Raw genomic sequence first — 24,416 nt, 5'->3', positions numbered from 1 at the left:
TCTTGCCTGTTAGTAGTCTGGCACACATAGCTGACTTCATGTTGCACTGCTTTTCCAATGACCCTCGCATTATAAAAATTTTGGGGGACACTCATTACTGGTTGGTGACACTTCAAGACCCACACTACAAGGAAAACTTTCAATCTCTTATTCCAGAGGCAGAGAGGAGTACAAAAATTTTGATGTACCACAGGGCCTTTGTAGCGGAATTACTTAAAAAATTCCCATGTGAGAACGCTGACAGCAGACAGCAGAGTTTGTTGTACAGTCAAGGAGTCCAAACAAGAAAGACAAAAGTACAATCCAGCTCAGGCAAAGGAACAATGGCAAAGTTCTGAGACAGTTTTCTCAGACCCTTCCATCGTGCCGCCACAGAGGCAAGAGGTGGTGTCACAAGAAGTGTAATGTTTAGGAAGATGGTGAGGGAGTACCTTGCAGATCGTACAAATGTCCTCCAGGATTCCTCTGTGCCTTTTAATTATTGGGTATCCAAGCTGGGCACGTGGCATGAACTGACTCTCTATGCCTTGGAGGTCCTGGCCTGCTCTGCTGCTAGCGTTCCGTCAGAGCAGGTTTTTACTGCCGCTGGTTGGATTATAACAGAAAAGCGCATCCGCCTGTCAACTGAACAAGGGCTGAATAGGGCAAGACTTCTGTACCCCACCAAATGAAAACATCGAAACATAACCTCAAATTATTTTTTGTGTTGGTTGGGGAGGTGTATTGTCATGCACCTCTTCACAATCACACATGGTTATCTGCTTCCTGATTGGGTCTGTTTGGTGTTATCCTCATCCTCATCGTCCACAACCAGTTGAACACCAGGGTGAATGTATTCCATGATGCAAAAGTCACTATATTTTTATTTATATCCCTGTCTCTGGGCTGTTGCTAGGGACAAACATATCTTGTTGGACACATTCTGGCTTCATATCTATGAGCCTGTGTTTGCCCCTCCCTTTTGTTATTTTTTTTCATAGGTGGATTCACATTTTTAATTTATTTGTTTGATTTCAGTATGATCTATCATTATGTCTCCTCAATCTCCACCACTAGATCATCAGGGTTAACATGTTATGTGCTGATACAGGCAGTCCAATTTTTGGCAAGGGTGTCTGTAATGCCCATAGTATACTTTTAAAAAAAGTAGCCCACTTGGGAAATGTTTGTCAGCCCAAGCACTGCGTGTATGGGTGTTACAAGTTTAGGAGAACGGCTCCTTTTCATTGGACCTAGTTTTTACTGAGGCCTTCATCATTGTCTCCTCCTTGTCTGCCACTAGATGACCAGGGTTAACGTGTTCTGTCCTGCTACAGGCAGTCCAATTTTTGGCAAGGGTGTTTAAGATGCCCATAGTATAATTTGAAAAAAGGTGAAAAAAATTCCAAAGTTTGTTAAAAATAAATAAATTGCGCCATTTTCTGATTCCTGTAGTGTCTCCATTTTTTGTGATCTCAGGTTAGGTGAGGGCTTATTTTTTGCGTACCAGGCTGACATTTTTAGTGATACCATTTTGATACAGATATGATTGTTTGGTTGCCTGTTATTGCATTTTAATGCAATGTGGCGGGGACAAAAAAAAGTAATTCTGGCGGTTTGACTTTTTTTCTCGTTACGCCATTTAGCGATCGGGTTAATTATATTTTTATATTGATAGATTGAGTGATTCTGATTGCAGACATACCAAATATTTGTATGTTTGCTTTTTATTGTTTTATTTTAAATGGGGCGAAAGGGGGGTGATTTGATTTGATTTATTATTTTTTAAATATTTTTAAAAACTTTTTTTTACTCTTGGCATGCTTCAATAACGTCCATGGGATACTAGAAACTGCCATAACCCGGGTTTTGCTACATACAGGCAATGATCAGATCGCTCTTATATAGCAGAATTGCTGACTTGCTATGAGCACTGACCAACGACCAATCCAACAGTGAAAACGATAGCGATCTGCAAGAGACCTCTGACTTTCATGCCAACCCATTGGTGACCAGCGATTACTTGATGGGGTCACCGATTGGTGGATTTCTGGAGTGCTTGCTGGAAGTGTGTGATAAATGCCACTGTCAGAGTTTGACAGCAGCATTTAATGGGTTAATAGCTGCAAGTGGATTGTAATTCCACTGGCAGCTACTAAAGGCACATGTCAGCTGGACTCACCGCCGGAGACCACATCAAAGGGAGTGTGTCCAAGATCGGCGTATTATTACACCGGATGTCAGAAAGGGGTTATCCTCAGTCTCATAAGGCCATAGCATGTTTTCCCTCATGCAGCTTTTTGCACACTTGATGAAGGTTTTGGCAACACATACAGTGGTTTGTGAAAGTATTCATCTTTCTTGGCATTTTAATACTTTGCTACCTCACAACCTGGAATTTCACTGTTTTTTTAAGAGTTATATCAGCTAACGTAAAGAATATGGCTCTAATTGTGAACATTTGGCTTTCTTTTTATTGGGAAGCAAACAACAAATAGGACAAAATAACTAAAACCTTCAGTGCACATAACTATTCACCAACCTAAAGTCAATACTCTATAGAGCTTTCTCTAGTGGTAATTACAGCTGCAAGCTGCTTTGGATCGGTATCCAAGAGCTTTCCACAACTTTACATTGGGATTTTTGCAAATTCCTCAAGGCATAATTGCTCAAGCTCCTTCAAGCTAGAAGATTTCCTCTGGTGAACAGCAATGTTCAAGTCAGACCACAGATTCTCAATTGGATTAAAATCTGGGCTGTGACAAGGCCATTTCAAAACAGTTATATGTTTCCCTTTAAACCAATCGAGTGTTTCTATAGCAGTATGCTCTAGGTCATTGTTTGTTTAGAAGAAGGTGAACCTCCATCCTTGTCTCAAATCACTGACAGACTGAAAAAGGTTTTGCTCAATAATAAGCCTGTATTGTGTACTATCCATCTTTTCCTCAACTCAAACCATTTCCCTGAGAAAAAACATTCCCACTGCATGATGCTGCCACCACCATGTTTCACTGTGGTGATAGTGTTCCTAAGGGTGATGTGCTGTGTTGGTTTGGCACCAGAAATAGCATTTACCTTGGTGGACAAATGGTTACATTTTAGTTTAATCTGACCATACATTTGGGGATCCGGACACATGTCTTCTGGTAAACGCAAAACGATTACAATTTATGTGTGTGAGTAAAGGCTTTTATTGCCCATTCTTCCATAAAGGCTACCTCTATGGAGTGTATGGGTTATTGTGGTCATATGGACAGATAGTCCAGTTTATGCTTGGGAACTCTGCAGTTCCTTTAGTGTTACCTTTGTTATCTGTGCTTCCTTTCTGATTAATGACCTCCTTGCTCTGGCTGAGAGTTTTAGTGGGTAATTTTCTCTTGGCAGTTTTGTTGTGGTACCATGCTCTTTCCATTTGATGATAATGGATTTGATGGTGCTTTTTATTACCTACATTGACCTGGACCTTTTAACAACTTTGTCCCTGGCTTGTTTGGAAATTTCCTTGTTCTTCAAGGTGTTGTTTGGTTAATGGTGCCTCCTGATTAATGATGATGCAGCCTATATGGCCTTTCAGGAAATGTGTGCATATACTGACAGACAATGTGACACTTAGATTGCGCACAAGTGGACTTCCTTTGACTAAGCAAGTGACTGTTTCATAAAAAAGGTGAATACATATGCACATGTCAATTTTTAGTTAATTGATCTTATAAATTTAACTTATGTTTATATTTTTATCTGTTCAGTTCATTATCTTAGACTATTTAGTGCTGATACATCACACACAAATTGGATTACAAATATATTTAAAGAGAGATTGTTGGGACATGCAATACACAACCAATACTTGCCAAAAATTCCTGCAGCTCCTTTAATGTAGCTATAGGCCTCTTGGTTATCTCCTGGATGAACTTTGTTTTTCTCTTTTCAGCAATTTTCAGTAATTTCAATTTACCAATTTTGTAGAAATTTCCCCCAAAATTTCATTTACGATGAATTAATTTTGGCAAATTTCAATATTGGAAAGAATGTAGTTGCTTGGGAAGTACACGTGTGGGAGAGGTGGGAGAGAGAAGTCTGCTGCCCATAAAGGGTTATACTCTTTATGAGATAGAAAGAATGAGAAGACACTGCTAACAATTATAGCTTATACTCTACTGGATAGACAGATGAAAAGAGAGGGAGAACCCTGCTGTCCTCAAGAGCTTACACACCAGGAGAGAGAGAGATTTACCCAGTGGCCTTTGAAATGGAAAATGACTGTCATACAAACTGTGCTCCATTGCGAACCACTGAAAGTGAAAATGACTCAATTCTGTACCCATTGGTGCTTCAAAGAACTTTTAACAATCTGAATAAAAATTTAAAAAAATGTTTTTTTTCCAGTGAAAAATTGTTTTAGCCCCAAACTTGGACCACATAATTTATTATGCAATTTATCCTGAATGCAATAACTACATATACTGTACATCGGGTAAGAGTGAGTTCTGCTTATAAAATGTGTAGATAATAAAGATTTGTATGAAGAACTCCTTTATAAAAGGATAACATTTGTGTCCTGATACTGTAATTATTATTATGCAAAGGTAAACCATAAAATATATCTGTCCAATAAACTTTTAAAGTTACATTAGGAAAATGGTCTATTGAATTTTCTTTTCTTTTCCCAAATGAAGAGTAAATATTTTCTTTCTTTAAGTTGCTATAGAAAAGGTAAGGAAATATTTTTTATGTGTTGGTAAATGTGTTCCTTTTCCTACAGAGCATAATCATTTTTTTTAACTACACTAGATTTTGCAGTATATTTTTTTCTTACCTTTCTATTGCATCAATGTCGCTGTTCCATTAGGACAAATTTTCTAAGCTGAGCAAACTGATTTATGTTCTTGAACAGTGCTAATCATTTCATTGGTATAAACATTTCCCTTGAGGACAGTAATTGTCTTCCCTTTGTGTATTTATTGTGTGTTTATGGGAAAAATTGTACTCAGAATGAAATAGAACAGCTCGCCATAAACAATGCATTTATCCCCCATAGATCCTTGTAGGAACAATGCTGTCTGCCACTAGTTACTGTAATTATTTATTTTTTCATTGCAGTGTGGTAAAAAGTTACTTCCAAACAGAAAACGTGTTTCTCTTAGAAAAAAGTTCTTGCTTAAAACAATAAATAATAAAACTATTCCTTCAACAAAAAGAATAATTTAAAAAAATTGAGAAATTCAATAGTCTCAATTTCGGCTGTGGCCCAACGAACTCATATTTAAGAATCTGAATGTGGACCTTAAATCTTTAAAGAGAGGTGGCTAAAAATGTTGCTTGTGCAGTATAAATCAGGGACTAGATCTCACTGTTAAATTATCTGGTTGTTCTACTGTTGACTTGTGCAAAGAAGAAAAACTGGCATTCAATTGTAAGTGTTTCTGGGCTCTTGCCTTCTTCCATTTCTGGTGGCATCATTTAAGAATGAATGAGTCTCAATGAACGCCATGTCTGCCCAGTGTCCCTCTGTTGAAGAGACAGTCATTACGTTTGACCAAAATCCTATCTATTTTTAGGCATACAATTGCATTTATTTTCCTGATTTGCCCCTCAAAGAGTTTTTTTCAGTTAAAGAAATGCAGTATATCTAAATCAGATTTAGGCCCACTTCACACCTCTGCTTAATAAAATGTTTGAGCGAGACGGACTGTTTTTCTATCCATGGGCTTTCTGTTTGCCATCCATGTATACGTGTGTACCATTCGTCTAACAGACATGTGACATCCATCTGCACCATCCATATGACACGTAATGGAATAGAATGGAGAATAGAAGTTTCAGGTGTTTAGATGTTAAAGAAGTGCAATTAGATAGCTAGAAAGACATTGGGTAATTGGATAATAGATGGTTATCAAAAATGGAGGGACCCCATGTCATTTTTTCATTTATTTATTAGCTTAATACATGTACAGTACCCAACATATGCAAGGCAAAAACTATATATCTCATATCTATCTATCTATCTATCTTTGCACATCATTAACACCTAAACATCTGTCATTTCTATTTTGCATTCTATTGCCCATACATGTCACGTGGATGGCACACGGATATCGCACCTTATGTCATCCGTATGCATGTGTGAAGGGGGCCTTAAATAGTTCATTGTGAAACCTATTCGTATAGTTACTTTATCCCAGGTTACTTCCTCTTTGGTTGTAGCCAGCTAATTTTTGGTCCTGTGCTTGACTTGTAGTGGAATAGCCAGGGGTGCTCTTGCAATCTAATAAGCATAGCAGCAGTTAGACATGAGCAGATTTGATCAGTTTTCAATTCCACAAATCACTGGGTTTTATCAGGAAATTCAATTCTCAGCAAATTTAATATTTATATGTCCCCATATGGTCCTAGGTGTCACTTGTTGCCACTGTGCCCTGAAAGCCCATATGTCTTCATGCTTGCCCAAGACTTCAGAAAAAGATTAGGCTTAGGATATCCCTGCTCATGTGGAGAAACTTCCCTGGCCTAGTCAATGCAGAAGTCCCAGCCTAGACTGAACATCATTAAGGTGACTGTAACTGTGCCCATCTTGACATAACAACATCACATCAACCTTATGTTGCACATGTGCAGAGATATCTCTGGCCTGGTTGGGAAGTCGTCCTAGCCTAACATGATAAAGTCCTGGGTTTCAGTGTGCAGTGGTGGGAAAAAGAGATAGACTGTACGGATAGAATTGTGCATAATAGGAGGCAGGGAAGTATTAGTATTTTATTTTTTTTACTTTTTTTCATCCCTCTACAACTCAGCAAAATGGCAGCCAGCCAGTCATCATCTTGCTGAATTTGAGCTTAGAGAATTAAAAAAATTACAAAAGTACAAAAATTCCCAATTTGAGAGAATTCAGATTTTTGTGAAATTTTAGTAGAATTAAATTCGACTTAAATAAATTTGCCCAACTCTAACACTAATGATAACTTTGAGTACTAGAAATAAGAAAAACAAAGATAAATGTCACAAGACCTGAAAAAGAGACATTCTTTACACAAGAAGGTTAAAGCTAGAAGAAGATCAACACAACTTTGCATATTAGTCAGTATATTGCAGCAAAAATGTAATAATAAAACTACAACTATCATACAGAGATGTCCAAGCCAACCATGGAGGGTAATATCTGAACATGAGTGTCTTCTGATGAGAAGGGGTCAAGAAAATCAACATGCAAGTTCACTGTAGTTATCTAAAGAAGTAAAAAGCCAAACTTGGGTGAGTGTTTCTTGTGACACAATATGATGTACACTGCAGAGGAATGAATGGCATACATACACTACATGTCACCCAGGAAGGAAGTTTCTGCCAAAGCCCAAGCAGAAATAGCCCACCTACAATTTTCCAGGTCCCATGCTAAAAAATATAAATACTACCTGGTCTCTATAGTCTGGAGTAATGCAACCAAGATGAATGTTTTTGAAACTCATGACTAGAGATGAGCGAACTCGAACAATAAAGTTCATTGTCCGTACTGAACACCTACTGTTCGAGCATGGACACCAAACACAGACTTCACCACAAAGTCCATGTTACTGTTTGGGTTCGGCCTCTCAAGCACTGGGTATTTGTCCTGCTGTCATGTGCATGACAGTGTGGAAAGCACTGCTTCTGATCGGTGGTTAAATCATTATTTAAAAAAATGTTTTGGGGTCTCCCCATTGTTGACAACCAGCCAAGGTAAAGCAGACAGCTGGGGCCTAGTATTCTCAGGCTGATAAGGAGCCATGGATATTGACCCCACCTAAAAGTAGCAGCCTGGAGCCACCCAGAAAAGGCATATCTATTAGATGCACCAATTCTGATGCTTTGTCCAGCTCTTCCCACTTACCCTGTAGCGGTGACAAGTGGGGTTAATATTTGTGGGTTTATCCATTACTAATCCTATAGTTCTATTGTAAATAAACACTAGTTATATTGTAAATAAACACACAGCCAGAAGAAAGACCTTTATTTGAAATAAACACACTTTTACTTTTTTATTTAAAATTAACTAACATAATTATACTTACCTAACCCCCATTGCATTGAAACCCTCGTCTCCTGTAATAAAACAAAAATAAAAAACAACCATAATAATATGCAATATTAGGGGGATTTGCAGCAAAAAGGGATGAGAGAATCCCTGTGTATTTGGCTTTGGACACTGTCTAGTCCACACTGTAAATGAATAGAGGGGTGGGCGAGCATGAGTAGTAGGGAGGACTCATGTGCCATTCAATGTCCCAGCTTCTGTCCCAGAAAATAAAATTTGTTGAAAGGCTGAGTGAAGATCAGCCAATCAACAAACTTTACCACTGTAGCCCCTCCCTTAGTCATTAGCAAAGGTTGATAATATCGAAGGAGAGAGTGCACAGCTGAATACACAGGGATTTGCTCATCCCTAGCAGCAACAAATCAAACTTTAATGAAATATGGTTTTATGTTTGCTATTTAGGCCTCCCACAGAGTTATTACTGTTGTCAGAAAAAAATGTCTTCTTGAAATCGCATTGTTAGAGTATGCAGTATTACCGGTTCTAAGCTGCCGTTGAATGGCAGGTGTTGGCCAGGTTTTATTTCCCGCACTGTACAGAAATGCAAACCAACATGCACCAGTGCTACTGTCACAGTCAATTAAGTTCTTTGGTTCTAAAAAAAGTGAGAATCCCAACAAAGCAATGATATCACGTGATCAGTAAGGTGAAGAGTCTGGTTAATGGAAGAGTCTCAAGAAGAACCAAAACACAAGAATCTAAGGAGAAGGAATTTGTTAATAAACTTGATGACTGGTTTTATGTTGCTCATACTGATGCCATGAAAGCTTCAGGAAGACCTTGATTTCTTGCTTTCTCAAAAATAAAAATGTCACTATGGAAGTATGGGACCATTTGACCAAAAGCAGGCTATGGTCCAGGAAATAAGATTTATTAGAGAATTACAGACAGAGAAATGAAGTAAAAAGAAAACTGAGTGAGTTCAGCAGTCTACAGCATCAGCTAAACATTGCAATAGTAGTAGCAGTTCCAGAGACAACTGCGCTTCCAACAACAACAGTGATGAAGGCAATGAGCATTTTAGTCCCAAGAAACATTAGTTGGTTAAGATCAGTCAACACTGTGACTCGGAAGGTGCTGTAGGTCTAGACAGAACTAATACTAGTGATGGAAAAGCAACCAATCTGCGTGCTGCCGCTTCTCAGTTTCTTGGTCATAATCCAGACAGTATCGCGCTGAATAGGGAATCTATTAGTCAGGCTCATCACTGGCATTGAGAGATTGCAGCAAATGCTATCAAAGCTTCCTTCAGTAACAGTGGGCCACTGATTGTACATTGGGACAGGAAAAGGTTTGCAAGCCAGACCCACAATGAAATTGCTGAGAGACTGGCAGTACTAATGTCAGGAAGAGAAACTGAGAAGTTGTTGACGGTCCCAGAGCTACCTAACAGCACAGGATCAGCACAAGTTAAGGCTGTATTCAAGGTTATGCAGGATTGGCAGCTCTTGGATAAAGTGAAGTTTATGTCATTCGATGCAACCAGAAGTAACACTGGTACAAAGGCTGGTGCATGCACCGTCTTGAAACAGAAACTGCAGAAAGAACTACTGATTTTGCCATATAGGCTCCACATTCATAAGCTTATTATTTCAAGCATGTTTTCTAAAATGTAGCCTGCATCAAGTGGGACAAATATAAAGTTGTTGGAGAGATTTTTAGCTGCCTGGACTCAACTGAATAAAACATTTTTAGCTGGAATGGAAGATGACATAGTTTCAAATGAACTAGTTCAACTTAAGGAGTGTCTAGTTGAATTTTGCACCAAGCAGCTTGCACAATGCCATCCTAGAGATGATTACAAAGAATTGTCAATACAGGCATTCCTGTTCCTTGGTTCGCTGGAAAGCCCAGGCTTGCACATCAACACTCCAGGACTCCAGGCACCTACCATTGGACCGGATGGATTACCAAAGTAAATATACATTCTGAAGAGCTTCATGTTTCATCACCAATTCTGTTTAACTTTGACAGAGTTTATGTTTATGATCGTCTCATCACAGAATCTATAATAAGTAATAACTAGTGATGAGCGAGTACTAAAATGCTCGAGTGCTCGTTGCTTGGATTGAGAAAATTGGAATACTCCGGTCCTCGAGACCCGAGCAATGAGCCCAATGTAAGTTTATGGGAAAACCGAGTATCTTTAGCGCGACACCCCGGGGGTCCTTTGAAAGTCTAAAAACATCTGAAAATGATGAAAACAGTGCTAAATTGCCATGGGAACACCATGGAGAATGCCCCTGGAAGCATTTATGACTCCCAGGTCACAGCTGTGAACAATGTCAGAGTCTTGCGCTATTTTAACAGGCGCACTAAAAAACATACAAAAACAAAACCAAAATGGATTTTCCTGGGAAATATGTTAAAGAACATCCTTTCCAGGGTGATGACTTTTTATATAAGGCAAAATAATTAACCAAAAACAAAAATGTTCCTCCACCACTTGAGCTATGTTTAAATGTAAAATTTTGTATGTGTTTTTCAACTTTTGCATTGCTTTCAACCAAGACAAATGCATTCACTGGGAAATGTCATTTTAACAGTTTACAACCTTCTTTGGCCATGTGGTATGTGACACATCATCAGACACATCCTGTTTCATTTATGAAAGAGGGACTCTGAAAATCACAATAGAGGGCCAGCAGTCGGCCCTCAATATTCTTAGAGAGCCATCAGCTGGCTATGCTTTGTTGTTCCCATTATTAAACTTTGGGTCTCTTATACTGTTATTGTATGTGCAGTGAGTGGCAGGGCTGCCCAAAATTTGGACGCACCCCAACAACCCATGGAACAGACGTCATGGATGACCACATGCAACCATAGTTCCCAGTATTCATTTGGTACTCCTATACTATTTGCTTTTTCATTGAATGCAAGGGCTGCCCTGCACCAAAGTTACATGCACCCCAATAAGCCTTTGAAGCCACATACTGGATTGCCACATGCAAACATAATTCCCAGTATTCATTTGGTACTTCCATACTGTTTGCTTATCCATTGAATGCAACGCCTGCCCTGCACCAAAATTACATGCACCCCAATAAGCCTTTGAAGCCAAGTGCTGGATGGCCACTGGAATAACAAGTTCACATTATTCAAGTTAGGAGTGGCGGAAGACACTAAAAAAAAAAAAATAATTAAAGTGCCTTCGCCACTCGGGGTCCACCCTGCGGTGGATGGTAAAACCGCTGCTGAGAGAGGCAGAGCACTTATATGCACAGGGTTCTAACTCACCAAGGTGCAATAAGGCAATCTCTGTTAAGAGACACAGAGCTGCAGGGAGAAACAATACAAAAATAGAATTGCTGAGCCTGTTAACAGCACAGGATCTCAGCAGCACATGTGCGGTAGCCAGAAACTGGAGTAGTTTAGTATAATCACTACAACCGAGTGGACTTACCGTGTACACGTGTGCCCGGCGTCGCAACTGCGTACGCCTGGACAGGCTGCAACCGCAAGTATTGCAAGCGTGATGCAGGACGCTAAGCTGCTGGAAGATGGAGCTTGTGCGCGCTGGCGCTAGCGCAGGTGCTGACTGAATACCACTCACTCACACAGGCGTATTATCAGAGGGAAGGGGTTTCTTAATGAGTCAGTCACCAGACCAAGCATCCGTCACCATACACACAGCAGCAGTATAAAAATACTAGCCCCAGGGTCTGGCTGAAGATGGCAGATCAGCAGCAACTGTTGCAGTGCATGCGACAGCTCGAGACTCGCTTGGCTACCCTTGAGAGAGCTCTCGCAGCTTCGCAGGCCAGAGATGCTGCTGTCCAAGCACTCACGGACGTGGTTGGGCGTATGTCCATGTTCGCCCTTGCGCAGACAGTTACCCGCCTCCCGTTACCTGAAAAATATTCTGGGGATGGCGCCTCCTGTAGAGGTTTTATCAGCCAGTGCTCGATTCACCTGGAGCTGCTGGCTGCGCAATTCCCTACAGAGCAGGCCAAGGTGGCCTTTATTATATCCCTACTGTCGGGCAAGGTGCTGGAATGGGCTACGCCACTATGGGAGCGTGGTGACCCGGACATCCGGACCGCAGCTAATCTGCTAACTGCTTTCAGGCAGGTGTTTCTCGGTCCACGGGTTACACACGACACCTCTCTCCAACTGCTCACCTTGTCTCAAGGATCATTCTCGGTCAGCCAATACGCCATCCGTTTTTGGACACTGGTATCTGAGTTGGAGTGGTCTGACAAGGCTCTAATTCCTGTATTTTGGAAGGGATTAGCGGAGCATGTCAAGGATGCTCTCCACGAGAGAGATTCCTACCACCTTAGAGGAGTTAATATCTATCTCCTCACGGATTGACCTCCATTTTTCTGAGCGTGGTTTGGAGCGAGCTCACTCCAAACAGAGAGGTACTCCGGCTCCCAAATTTTTTGAGCCTCTGGACCTGCCCGAGCCAGAGGTTCTACCTCCTGAACCCATGGAGGTGTCTTGCGCCATTTCTGAGACATGTCCGGCTCAAGAGTCCATAAGCTGGTGTCACCATCTTTTTGCTGATTCCCAGGAAGACAGTTCCCCGCACTGTGAGCCGGTAGGTGAGATTTTTGTCCCTCCTTGCCAGCAGCCTAAAGTCCTCGCTTGGGCACACGCGCCAAATGCGGACGACCATCGTGGCTATATGCAGACCACGAAGTCTCTGGCCGGAACGTATTGGTGACTGCACAGGGCACGGGACGTAAAAAAGTTCATTCGGGCATGCGTCTTATGTGCACGGGATAGTCTTCCCGAATGGAGTGTGGTTACGTCCGCTGATACACGGCGGCCTTCTCCTAAAACTCCCACTCCCATTGTCTCCCGGGTGTCTCTCCTGAGACCTGGCAATCTGGCCTCCCATGATACTGTCCGTGTGTCCCGGTTTTCCGTTTCACCTACCGGGACATCAGGCTCGCCATTTGACGAGTCTGAGACCTGTGCCGCTGTCGGGCATAGGCGGGTGGATTGGAGGGTTCAGGGAGGAGGGGGCCCTAGGAGGGGGGGTAATGTTAGGAATCTGGTTTCTATGATGCCTATATCCAGATTCTCACATTTGTCTCCAGAGGCTAAGTCCTTTTTTCCAGCTTCTGAGCATGCTCACGGGTCGAGCGCTCATTGGAGTTCAGGAGTCAGGTGCTCAGGTCCTGCTCCTGATTCCATTGGCTTAGGTCTTGGCTCTGGAGATTTCCGGCAGGTCCCGTAAGCTATAAAAAGTGCGCATGGCCGTTATGCCATGCGCTAGTATTTTTATGTTAGGAGTGGCGGAAGACACTAAAAAAAATAAATAATTAAAGTGCCTTCGCCACTCGGGGTCCACCGTGCGGTGGATGGTAAAACCGCTGCTGAATGAGGCAGAGCATTAATATGGACAGGGTTCTAACTCACCCTGGTGCAATAAGGCAAGCTCTGTTAAACACAGAGCTCCAGGGAGAAACAATACAAAAATAGTATTGCTGAGCCTGTTAACAGCACAGGATCTCAGCAGCACACTTGCGGTAGCCGGAAACTGGAGTAGTTTAGTATAATCACTACAACCAAGCGGACTTACCATGTACACGTGTGCCCGGCATCGCAACTGCGTACGCCTGGACAGGCTGCAACCGCAAGTATCGCAAGCGCGATGCAGGACGCTAAGCTGTTGGGTGACGGATGCTTGGTCTGGTGACTGACTCATTAAGAAACCCCTTCCCTCTGATAATACGCCTGTGTGAGTGAGTGGTATTCAGTCAGCACCTGCGCTAGCGCCAGCGCGCACAAGCTCCATCTTCCAGCAGCTTAGCGCCCTGCATCGCGCTTGCGATACTTGCGGTTGCAGCCTGTCCAGGCGTACGCAGTTGCAACGCCAGGCACATGTGTACACGGTAAGTCTGCTCGGTTGTAGTGATTATACTAAACTACTCCAGTTTCCGGCTACCGCACGTGTGCTGCTGAGATCCTTTGCTGTTAACAGGCTCAGCAATACTATTTTTGTATTGTTTCTCCCTGCAGCTCTGTGTCTCTTAACAGAGCTTGCCTTATTGCACCAGGGTGAGTTAGAACCCTGTGCATGTTAGTGCTCTGCCTCTCTCAGCAGCGGGTTTACCATCCACTGCACGGTGGACCCCGAGTGGCGAAGGCACGTTATTTATTTATTTTTTTAGTGTCTTCAGCCACTCCTAACATAAAAATACTAGCACATGGCATAACAGCCATGCACACTTTCTATAGCGTACGGGACCTGCCGGAAATCTCCAGAGCCCTGACCTAAGGCTGGTTTCACATTTGCGTTTTTTAGCGCTGGAAAAAAACGCTAACCTGCGCATGCGTTTTTTCCCCTATATTTAACATGGGTGCGCATACCTGCGCGCTTGTAAGCGCATGTATGCGATTTTCATGCGCTGCGTTTTTTTGGGGTGTGCGATTGGATTTTCCAGACGCATCATGTTGCATTTTTTGGCCCTGCAAAAAAGCGCATGCGCACATATGCGCACGTTTTGCGCTAAAAATGGCCATTATAGCCTATGGATGCGCATATGTGCGCACTGGCATGCTCATGTAAGCGTTTTTTTGCATATGCGTTTTTTTTTTTAACCATGGAATTTAGGGGTTTGAGTTAGAGTTAGGGTTAGTTAAGGGGGTTTAGGGTTAGGGTTAGGGTCAGGGTCAGGGTTAGGGTTGGGTTTTGGGTCAGGGTTAGGGTTTAGTATGGTTTGGTTAAGGGTTAGGGTCAGGGTTAGGGTCAGGATTAGGGTTAAGTATGGTTTTGTTAAGGGTTAGGGTCAGGGTTAGGGTTAGGGTTAGGGTTAGGGTCAGGGTTAGGGTTAGGGTTAGGGTCAGGGTTAGGGTTAGGGTCAGGGTTAGGGTTAAGTATGGTTTTGTTAAGGATTAGGGTCAGGGTTAGGGTCAGGATTAGGGTTAAGTATGGTTTGGTTAAGGGTTAGGGTCAGGGTTAGGGTTAGGGTTAGGGTTAGGGTCAGGGTTAGGGTTAGGGTCAGGGTTAGGGTTAAGTATGGTTTTGTTAAGGATTAGGGTCAGGGTTAGGGTCAGGATTAGGGTTAAGTATGGTTTGGTTAAGGGTTAGGGTCAGGGTTAGGGTCAGGGTTAGGGTCAGGATTAGGGTTAGGGTTAGGGTCAGGGTTAGGGTTAAGTATGGTTTTGTTAAGGGTTAGGGTCAGGGTTAGGGTTAGGGTTAGGGTCAGGGTTAGGGTTAGGGTTAGGTTTAGGGTTAGGGTTAAGGTCAGGGTTAGGGTCAGGGTTAGGGTTAGGGTTAGGGTCAGGGTTAGGGTTAGGGTTAGTTAGGGTTTAGGGTTTGGGTTAGGGTTAAGTATGATTTGGTTAAGGGTTAGGGTCAGGGTTAGGGTTAGGGTCAGGGTTAGGGTTAGGGTTAGGGTCAGGGTTAGGGTTAGTAAAGTCATGGTTTGGGTAGTGTGAGGGGCCACCTAAAAATGTTGGAAAAAAACGCAAACGCGGTAAAAACGCGCTAAAAACGCATACAAACGCATAAAAACGCTGCGTTTTTTTCATGCATGCTCATAAAAATGCTTGAAAAAAACGCAGCAGTTGTATGCTTATGTATGCGTTTTTTCAATGCGTTTTTTTGCGGGAAAAACGCGCTGCAAAAAAAAGCAAGTGTGAAACTAGCCTAAGCCAATGGAATCAGGAGCAGGACCTGAGCACCTGACTCTTGAACTCCAATGGGCGCTCGACCCGTGGGCATGCTCAGAAGCTGGAAAAAAGGACTTAGCCTCTGGAGACAAATGTGAGAATCTGGATATAGGCATCATAGAAACCAGATTCCTAACAATTCATTTGGTAGTCCTATACTGTTTGCTTATGCATTCAATGCAAGGCCTGCCCTGCACCAAAATTATATGCACCTCAATAGGCCTATGAAGCCACATACTGAATGGCCACATGCAACCATAATTCCCAGTATTCATTTTGTATTCCTATACTGTTTGCTAATGCATTGAATGCAAGGCCTGCTCTACACCAAAGTTACATGCACCCCAATAAGTCTTTGAACCCATGTACTGGATGGCCACAGGAAAACCAACTTCACATTATTCATTTAGTACTCCCATACTGTTTGCTTATGCATTGACTGCAAGGCCTGCCCTGCACCAAAGTTACGTGCACCCCAATAAGCTTTTGAATACACGTACTGGATGGCCACAGGAAAATCAAGTTCGCATTATTCATTTGGTACTCTCATACTGTTTGCTTATGCATTTAATGCAAGGCTTGCCCTGGACCAAAGTTACATGCACCCCATTAAGACTTTGAACACACATATTGGATGGCCACATGAAACCAAAGTTTCCATTATTTTGATTTTTTTTAAGTCACCTAAAGTTTGCCCATGAAGTTAATACAAGGTCTGCCCAAAATTTGCACACACTCCAATCTCCCAAGGAAGAAATATGGAGGATGGCCTCCTAAAAGTGTTTCCCCAATTTAAAGGAGTGGATCTCCCATAATTGTAATGCCCATACACTAAGTGTATGGGCTAACAAACATTTCACCCTGGGGGTACACATGAACCTATGTTGGATGATCCTATAGAAGGATTAGAAAATTAGGGAGAAAACATCATCGCAGACAAAAAAGAAACGAAACAGAAAGTGCATACTAATCCCCCGAGATTGACAACAGCCAAGAAGAAGGAGTAGATTTGGTGGTAAATACCTCTTCTAAAATCCTTTCTAGTGAAGAAGTCAGTGTATTATCTAAATGCCTATCATACTGTTTGAATTGTCATGTCAATTGGTTTAAAATTAAAACTGAACTTTTTAAATTTTATAGACAGATTAAGTGAAAACATTGGTTTTCTAGAAGTACCGGTAGTTATGAAGGTGTCAAGGCTGTGTCTCAAGACTCTAATTAAATTACATGATTTTGATCTTAGAAACAAAAGTGATTATGTTCTAGTAGATAATGTACCTGCCATTGAAGCATTTATTTCTGCAGTCAATAATTTGATTGAGTCTATTAAAAATATAAATAACAGTGGTCAATTTAAATATCCCAACATCTCTAGTAAGGAGAAGATTGCTTTGCAGGCCTTAATCCGTGACGACGACATCACCATCAAGTCACCAGACAAGGATGCTGCTGTCCTCGTCATGGATACTATTAACTATATAGCTGAAATAAGAAGACAATTATCTGATGATAAGGTATATAAAAAAAATATGTGGAGATCCTAAATTTATTATTGCTGGTAAAATTAAGGTTACACTGGACAGAGCATTGAATTCAAATTTAATTGATGAAAATTCATATAAATATTTAATAGTTGAGAATCCAATTACTCCAGTCCTATATATTTTACCCAAAATCCATAAGACATTACACTATCCCCCTGGCAGGCCTTTTGTGTCGGGGAGTGGGTCAATCTTTAGCCAATCTTCTATTTTTGTGGACAGAATATTAAGTCCTTTATCTAACAAAGCTGCATCCTTTATTCTGGATACCACTATTTTTTGTGTAAATTGAGAGATACAAAAATTGAGGGTAATATTATCTTGGCCTTATTCGATGTGGTATCTCTTTACTCTTCTATCAATCATGAAGTGGGATTGGCTTCTGTAAATAAAAATCTTTTGACGACTGCCTATGTTCCACCTGTTATCAAATTTTGTCTTTATCTTTTGGAGTGGATATTGATGAATAACTATTTTCTTTTTGGTGAAGACTTTAATGTATAATTAAGAGGTACAGCAATGGGTGCCAATATGGCACCGGCATATGCCAAACATAGCATGATGGCCTTGGAGGAGGACTTTATCTATATTTCCCACCACTTTGATCATGTTCTCAGGTTGTGGAGAGTGTTGTGAACACGTTTGACCTGGCTTCTGAGTTTGGGCTCCCTCTGGTGGTTGCAGCAGGTAATGAAGTTGATCTAGCTGACAGAGGTCATTCACCTGAAGAAGATGATTGGAACTTAGGTGTTACTGACTGGGAAGATTTAAGTGAGCAACCCTCCCTCAATTGTTGCTGGTGATTTCATTTCTTCCTGTGCACTTTGGAAGTCTGTCTCCTGCTTGGTCTTGCATTTTTCAGATAAGTCATTTGTCTGTTTTTGCCCTACTCTGCTTTCTGCTTTGCTGTTGTTTGTTCAGCCTTGTTCCCTGCAGGGATCTGCGCTGGACCCTGTTTCATATGCTTCAGCTCATGTCAGTTTGTTCAGTGTTTCTGGTCTCCTGATGTGTCAATGTCTTTTGTTTTGCTTCCAGTTCACACCAGAATTCTGATCTAGTGGGGGAGAGGTCGTATGGCCTCAGTTTTTTGCATATCAGATGTGTTGAATTTTTCTTAGGGTTTTATGTGTGATTGCAGACAGTATTCTTTCCTGTCCTGTTCTATCTAGACAGTTTGGGCCCCATCAATTGCTTACGCTATTTTCTGCATGTGTTTGTGCTTCATCTTATCTCACCGGCAATATATGTTTGGGGGCTGTCTATTCCTTTGGGGTTCTACTCCAGGGCAGTTTAGCTTTTCCCTTTCTTTAGGCTTATTTAACTCTTTGGCTTTGCCGAGGCGTCTAGGGCATTGTAGGTATGTCCCACGACTAATTCTAGTTGTGTTGTCAGTTCAGGGGTCTGCAGTCCGCTTAGTTACCAACCTTTCTGGTGTTCTGGTTGTCTAGCCTGTGCCCCGGCTATCCTCCTCGGTTACCGAATCATAACAGAGATACATAGATGATGTCTTCCTCCTTTAGAAAGGATCAGCTGGTGAATTGATGGATTTTCACTGATTTCTTAATAATATAAGTGAGGAGATTAAATTTACTTTAACATATTCTGACAATGAGATACAATTTCTTGATGTTTTGATTAGAAATGTTGATAATAATTTGACTACAGAGCTTCTTGCAAAATCTACAGATAAGAACAACCTGCTTTGCTACGGTAGTCACCAGCCACGAAAAATGGTAGAATCATTGCCCTTCAGTCAACTTTTGCGAGTTAGACGTGTTATAAGTAATGAACATAAATTGGATTCATCATTAGATAATATGGTAAAAAAAATTCGAACAGAGGGGCTATCCTAGAAACTTAATTAAAAAATGGCAAAATAAGGTTAAGGGGATTAATCACAATAGTTTGTTGGATAAGTGCAATACAAATAAGAAATTTTCTAAAAGAATACCATTTGTGACCTCATTTTGTGAGGAAAGTAAAGAAATTGTAGCTGTGATTACACGACATTGGCCAATGTTGGGCAAATGCCTACCTAATACAGACAAATTTAAATTTCCTCCACTAGTTTCTTATAGACGGGTGGTAAATCTGGGAGACAAATTAGTACACAGTCGGAAACAGGCCCTCAGAAGATTGCTAACAGACTTTTTTAACATGCAAGTCTAGAACAGGTTGCTTTCCATGTTTAAGCTGTGCGAATTGCTCGTATATGTTAAAGAGGTCTTCTTTCCAACATCCAACTACGAATGAAGTTTTTACAATTAATTATTATCTTACCTGCTCCTCTGATTTTATTATATACCTCTTACAATGCCCATGTAACCTTCTATATGTAGGAGAGACCAATTGTGATCTCAAAACGAGAATGAACCAACATAGGTATACTATTAGGAAAGGTAGAATGGACTTACCTGTGCCAAAACACTTTATTGAATGTAAACATGCTGAGAAAGATCTTAAATTTAGGATAATTGATCAAGTGCCCTCATTGAGAAGAGATGTTGATAGAGAGAAATTTCTTAAGATTAAAGAGCTAAGATGGATTAAGAAACTTATTACCTTGAAACCTTTGGGTCTTAATGTAGACTATAAGCTTATTAGTACATTATACTATTTGGCTTGCCTTTATGTCCCAGGTAGTTCTTTTGAATATTTCATGTTGTAAATTGATATACATTGGTCATTTTTTAATTTATGTTTTATTTTTTGGTTTTTTTTCAGACGAATTGATCACCACACCTTCTAATTTGGATGTATGGCTCCTCCCATTTATACCATTATGTGGATAATCCTGTATAAAAAAATATTCTTTGTACAATTACATGGCTACTTCTTTATAATACATAAATCAAGAATTAATAAAAATAAAAATATATCTAATAGCTATTCTTTGTGTACAGTTGTTCAGGTGGTGTTATATTGGTGTATTGTGGATTTCTTACCCAATTGGATGGAGATTGAGAGCTGTTCCCACAAATGGGGGTGGTTCTCCCACCGTCCTCTGGAGTTATGGGTGACCTATCCCAGGTCTTGGGGGTGCTCCCAATACCATTGGGCTATTCCCTTAACCTATTACCCCCGGTACTGAACTACAAGTTCTGCTAAATGTGCGCTTTGATTTGAGTTTTCTAATATGTCCGATATGCCCATTTTAAAGATGGCGTTTGTGCTTTTGTAATATTCATTGAGCATGCATGATTAATTCACATTGAATTCTGCTATTTTTTGCCTACCAGCTTGTGTGCAGTTTTATAGACATCAACAAGATGTTGCCGGTGGCTTCATTTGATATCTGCGCATGAGTGGAAGTTATGTGGCCTTTGTTTTCCTGTCTTGCGCATTAAGTTATTTAGGACGCCGTATATCGGCGCCAATTTTTGGATTATGAATGGGGTGAGTCATACTCTGTATAGATTATGCACAGCTGCCACTGATTACTAATTTAGTTTTAATGGCTATATGTAATTCTATGTATGTATATTTCACTTTATGCACATCGTCACTTTATATACACAATACTATTGATAACATCACATTGATGTATCTTTTTTAAAATTCTGATATAATATATATTTCTACTAATTGCTTAAACAGTATGTTTGTTATATAATGTCATGAATTACCACTTTGTAACTGCTTGAGAAAGGTCCACACTTGGGAACGAAACGTCGGACATGGGCCAATAAATTGCACTTGGAAATTACCTATTGATGTGCTGAATTCACATATTGGAGTCTATTATTTATCAAGGTTTGAAATATGCCTGGAAGTTTTTTTCCCACCCTGTTTTTTTGTGCTGCTTTTTGCTTTTCCTTTTCTTTTTCACAGATAGATCAGGCGTCTGACGGAGATAGTGGCCTGTATTTTTTTATTTTTTTACAGTCTATAGAACTAGGCTAAGACACAGAAAATACCAGTACCGGAAATGTCAGTGTCCATGTGTTTAATACTTGCGGTACACATGTGGCAACTGTGTGACACTCGTGTGCAGCATCAATACCACACACATGGGTGCCAATGAAGTAGCGTTACAGTAAGCACTTTTTGCCGGCGCCATTGCTGAAGACCGCTCTCATCATTTTCCCCTGCCGGCGATCAGCCTGAGCAGGGGAGAATGATGAGACTTATATTCAACTGATAACGGCGACATCAGGTGGCGACTGATGGGACTGTTACTTTCATCAGCCTACACCTGCTACCGCTAATAATAGTGAGTGCAATTGGCGGCTGATGGGAGTATTCATCACCCGCTGACTGCTCTATAAATAAATAAAAAATCTGGTGTGGGTTTCCCTGTATTTTTTATAACCAGCCAGGCAAAACTGACAGCTAGGGGCTGCAATCTTCAGCTGTCAGCATTAGCAAGGCTGGCTATCAAGAATAGAGGGGTCGCCACACTGTTTTTTTCTACTGCAGTGACGTCATCACTGACTTTTTCCCACGGTGCTGGTGTTCCCGTGGTTCAGCCCTGCTGGGAACGCAGTATCGGTGACCTTCGGTATCCTTGATGATGTCACGACTGGTTAATGATGCTGCGCTTGCAACAGCTCCTTCACCAGTGGTTCTCAGCCAGGAAGGTCACAGTAATGCAGGGATTGCAGAACAATGCTCTATAACAATATCATTTAATTTTTAACAAAAGGATGAAACTGATCTCGCAGGGAGTTAATAAACAATAGACAAGAATCAAAGGAGGTAAAAAGTTAACGCGACAGTCTAATATTTAAACAGCACTTATTGAAGTCTTCTCTGATCCTCATCCACATATAGTCTGATAGGAGTTGGAGTACTGGCAATGGCCAGCGTGGTGTCCTCAGATGGATCCCAAGAAAATCACAGACCATCTACTGGCAGCAACGGGCAGTCACCGGTTTTGCCCGCTGTGCAGCTAAAGTGGGGATCGCTACAGGAGTCTCTGTCCAACACTGGTGCTGCTGTGCGTCTATCATAAATGGGGAAAGCACCTCAGGGTCCTGCACCTAGCCCCCACTCCTCCGCATGAGCACTGCACTCTGCTTAGCTGGGTGCACAGTGCTCTGCACACACATGGTCTCACCAGAGCGTTTGCACAAGTTCTGCCGGGGTATGGCACTGCGCCGACTCTCTCGCTGTGGAGCACGCTGCACATCTGCCTCTGCTCTCACCACCAGAGGGAAACTCTGAGCTCTTTCCCGCATTTCCTGCTCACTGCTCGGCTTAGCCATGCCCCTTCTCCCTGGGTCATGGGACATGTCCGGTCCGACATTCTTTCCCCCCGGCAACACTGGACACAGCCTCAACAGTTCTGGACCCGGCACTACGCAAGCACCCACCACCTGGTCTTCCTCCTTACACAGGTTGAAAACTATTTATCGCCCAGACATCAATTATGGTGTGGGACATAATGAAAGACAGGTGAGGGATATTGTTGTTGTTTTATTTTTGTTTTCTTACTGGAGACGAGAGATTCAGTGGAATTAAGCGTTGATGAGTATAACTGCTCTCATTGTTATCAGTTGAAAATAACTCTCATCATTCTCCCCTGCTCTCACTGATCACCGGCAGAGCAGTGAAGAATGATGAGAGCGGACTTCAGCACCTGGCTCTGGGAAACTTTGCTTACTGTACCACTGCTCCTTAGGCACCGGGACGTGTCACACGGATGACATCCCAGTGAGTCATCCATGTGCGCGAGTGTGGGACGTTTTGCGGCCCGTGCTGCCAGTAAAAAATGGACTCGTCTACATGTGGGTCACACGGACACATGGTTCATGGAGGTACACTGACATATGCACAGTAGCATAGATTTTAATGTGTCTGTGTGTTTAAGTTTCTTCAGTATGTGTGAAAACTGTCACCAGATGTATTGGACACACTGATGTGTGAAACTGGCTTTATCCAGTGTTTTACCATTTAGTACATAATTATACATTTTAAATAAGTAATTTTAATTAATCTGCTCAAGTGCATGACCTTACATTTATCAACATTAAGCTTCAAGTGCCATTTCTCTGCCCAAACCTCCATATTTCATGAACATATCTGTAATAGTAAACTATCCACCCTGTGTTTATTGCCTTGCAGAGTTTAATATTATAAGACAATTATAAGACACATTTTTTTCCTTCAAAATTTTGGAGGAATGTGCATCTTATAGTTAAGATCTTTGATATGCCGTAAACTCATTGAGCTGAACTGTGTTGAACTCAGTGACTTTTTCCCATGGTGCTGAGGTCACTGCAGTTCAGCCCACCTGGGAATGCAGCCTCACTGGCCAGTGGTAACCTTGATGATGTCACCGCTGGTCACTGATGCTGGTCCTGGACGGTTGCATCTTGGCACCGTCCAGGTTGAAGACAATTTTCCCCAACATTGATTACGGCATAGGACAGAGCGATGGACAGGTGAGGGATATTGTTGTTTTTTATTTTTGCTTTTATTACAGGAAATGAGGAATTCAATGGAATGGACATTAGGTGAGTATAACTGTGTTTGTTACTTTTAAATAAAAATGTAAAAATGTGTTTTGTTTTATTTCAAATAAAGGACTTTATACTTGCTGTGTGTTTATTTACCATACAACTATCGGATTAGTAATGGATAGGTGTCACATAGATGCTTCTCCATTACAAAAACGTAGACTTGATGTCACCTGACAATACAAAAGTGACATCAACCCCACAAATATGAACCCCCCTTGCCACTGCTACAGGGGAAGTGGGAAGAACTAGGCAAAGCACCAGAATTGGCACATCTAATAGATGTTCCTCTTCTTGGGAGCTGCGGGCTACTAAATTCAGGCTGGGGGTCAATGTCCATGGCCCTTTACCAGCCTCATAATACCAGACCCCAGGTACCAGCTTTAGCAAGGCTAGCAGTCAAAAATAAGGGGACCCCACTCCATTTTTTAATTATTTATTTAAATAATTTAAAAAAACTGTGTGGTGACCCCTCTATTCCTGATAACCAGCCTTGCTGAAGCTGATAGCTGATGGTTGCAGCCCCCAGCTATGAGTTTTGCCTGGCTGATTATAGAAGATATAAGGGAACACATGCCATTTTATTTATTTATTTAGAGCATAGGCTGAGGATGATGACTACTCTCATCAGCTGGCGCCTGCTCTCACTGTTTTTAGCCACAGCAGGTGAAGGCTGATGGTGGTAATAGTCCCATCAGCTACTGCCTGCTTTCTCTGTTATCAGTGGAATAAAACTCTCAA

General features: G+C 41.5%; 1 long non-coding RNA gene across 1 annotated transcript in view; it reads left to right on the top strand.

Moving 5' to 3' along the window:
- LOC141095360 (uncharacterized) overlaps nt 1–20,883 on the top strand; it is a 171,217-nt gene extending 150,334 nt beyond the window's left edge. Inside the window, exon 3 of the long non-coding RNA XR_012233358.1 lies at nt 19,939–20,883. This is a non-coding gene — a long non-coding RNA (uncharacterized lncRNA). The remainder of the gene's footprint in view (nt 1–19,938) is intronic.
- The last annotated feature ends 3,533 nt before the right edge of the window (nt 20,884–24,416 follow it).

The sequence above is a fragment of the Dendrobates tinctorius genome, unplaced genomic scaffold (assembly GCF_039654945.1).
Source record: "Dendrobates tinctorius isolate UK_male_01 unplaced genomic scaffold, ASM3965494v1 ptg000069l, whole genome shotgun sequence".
Classification (NCBI taxonomy): Eukaryota; Metazoa; Chordata; class Amphibia; order Anura; family Dendrobatidae; genus Dendrobates; species Dendrobates tinctorius.
The sequence above is the reverse complement of the archived record's forward strand: the minus strand, read 5'-3'. Positions and strand labels throughout refer to the sequence as shown.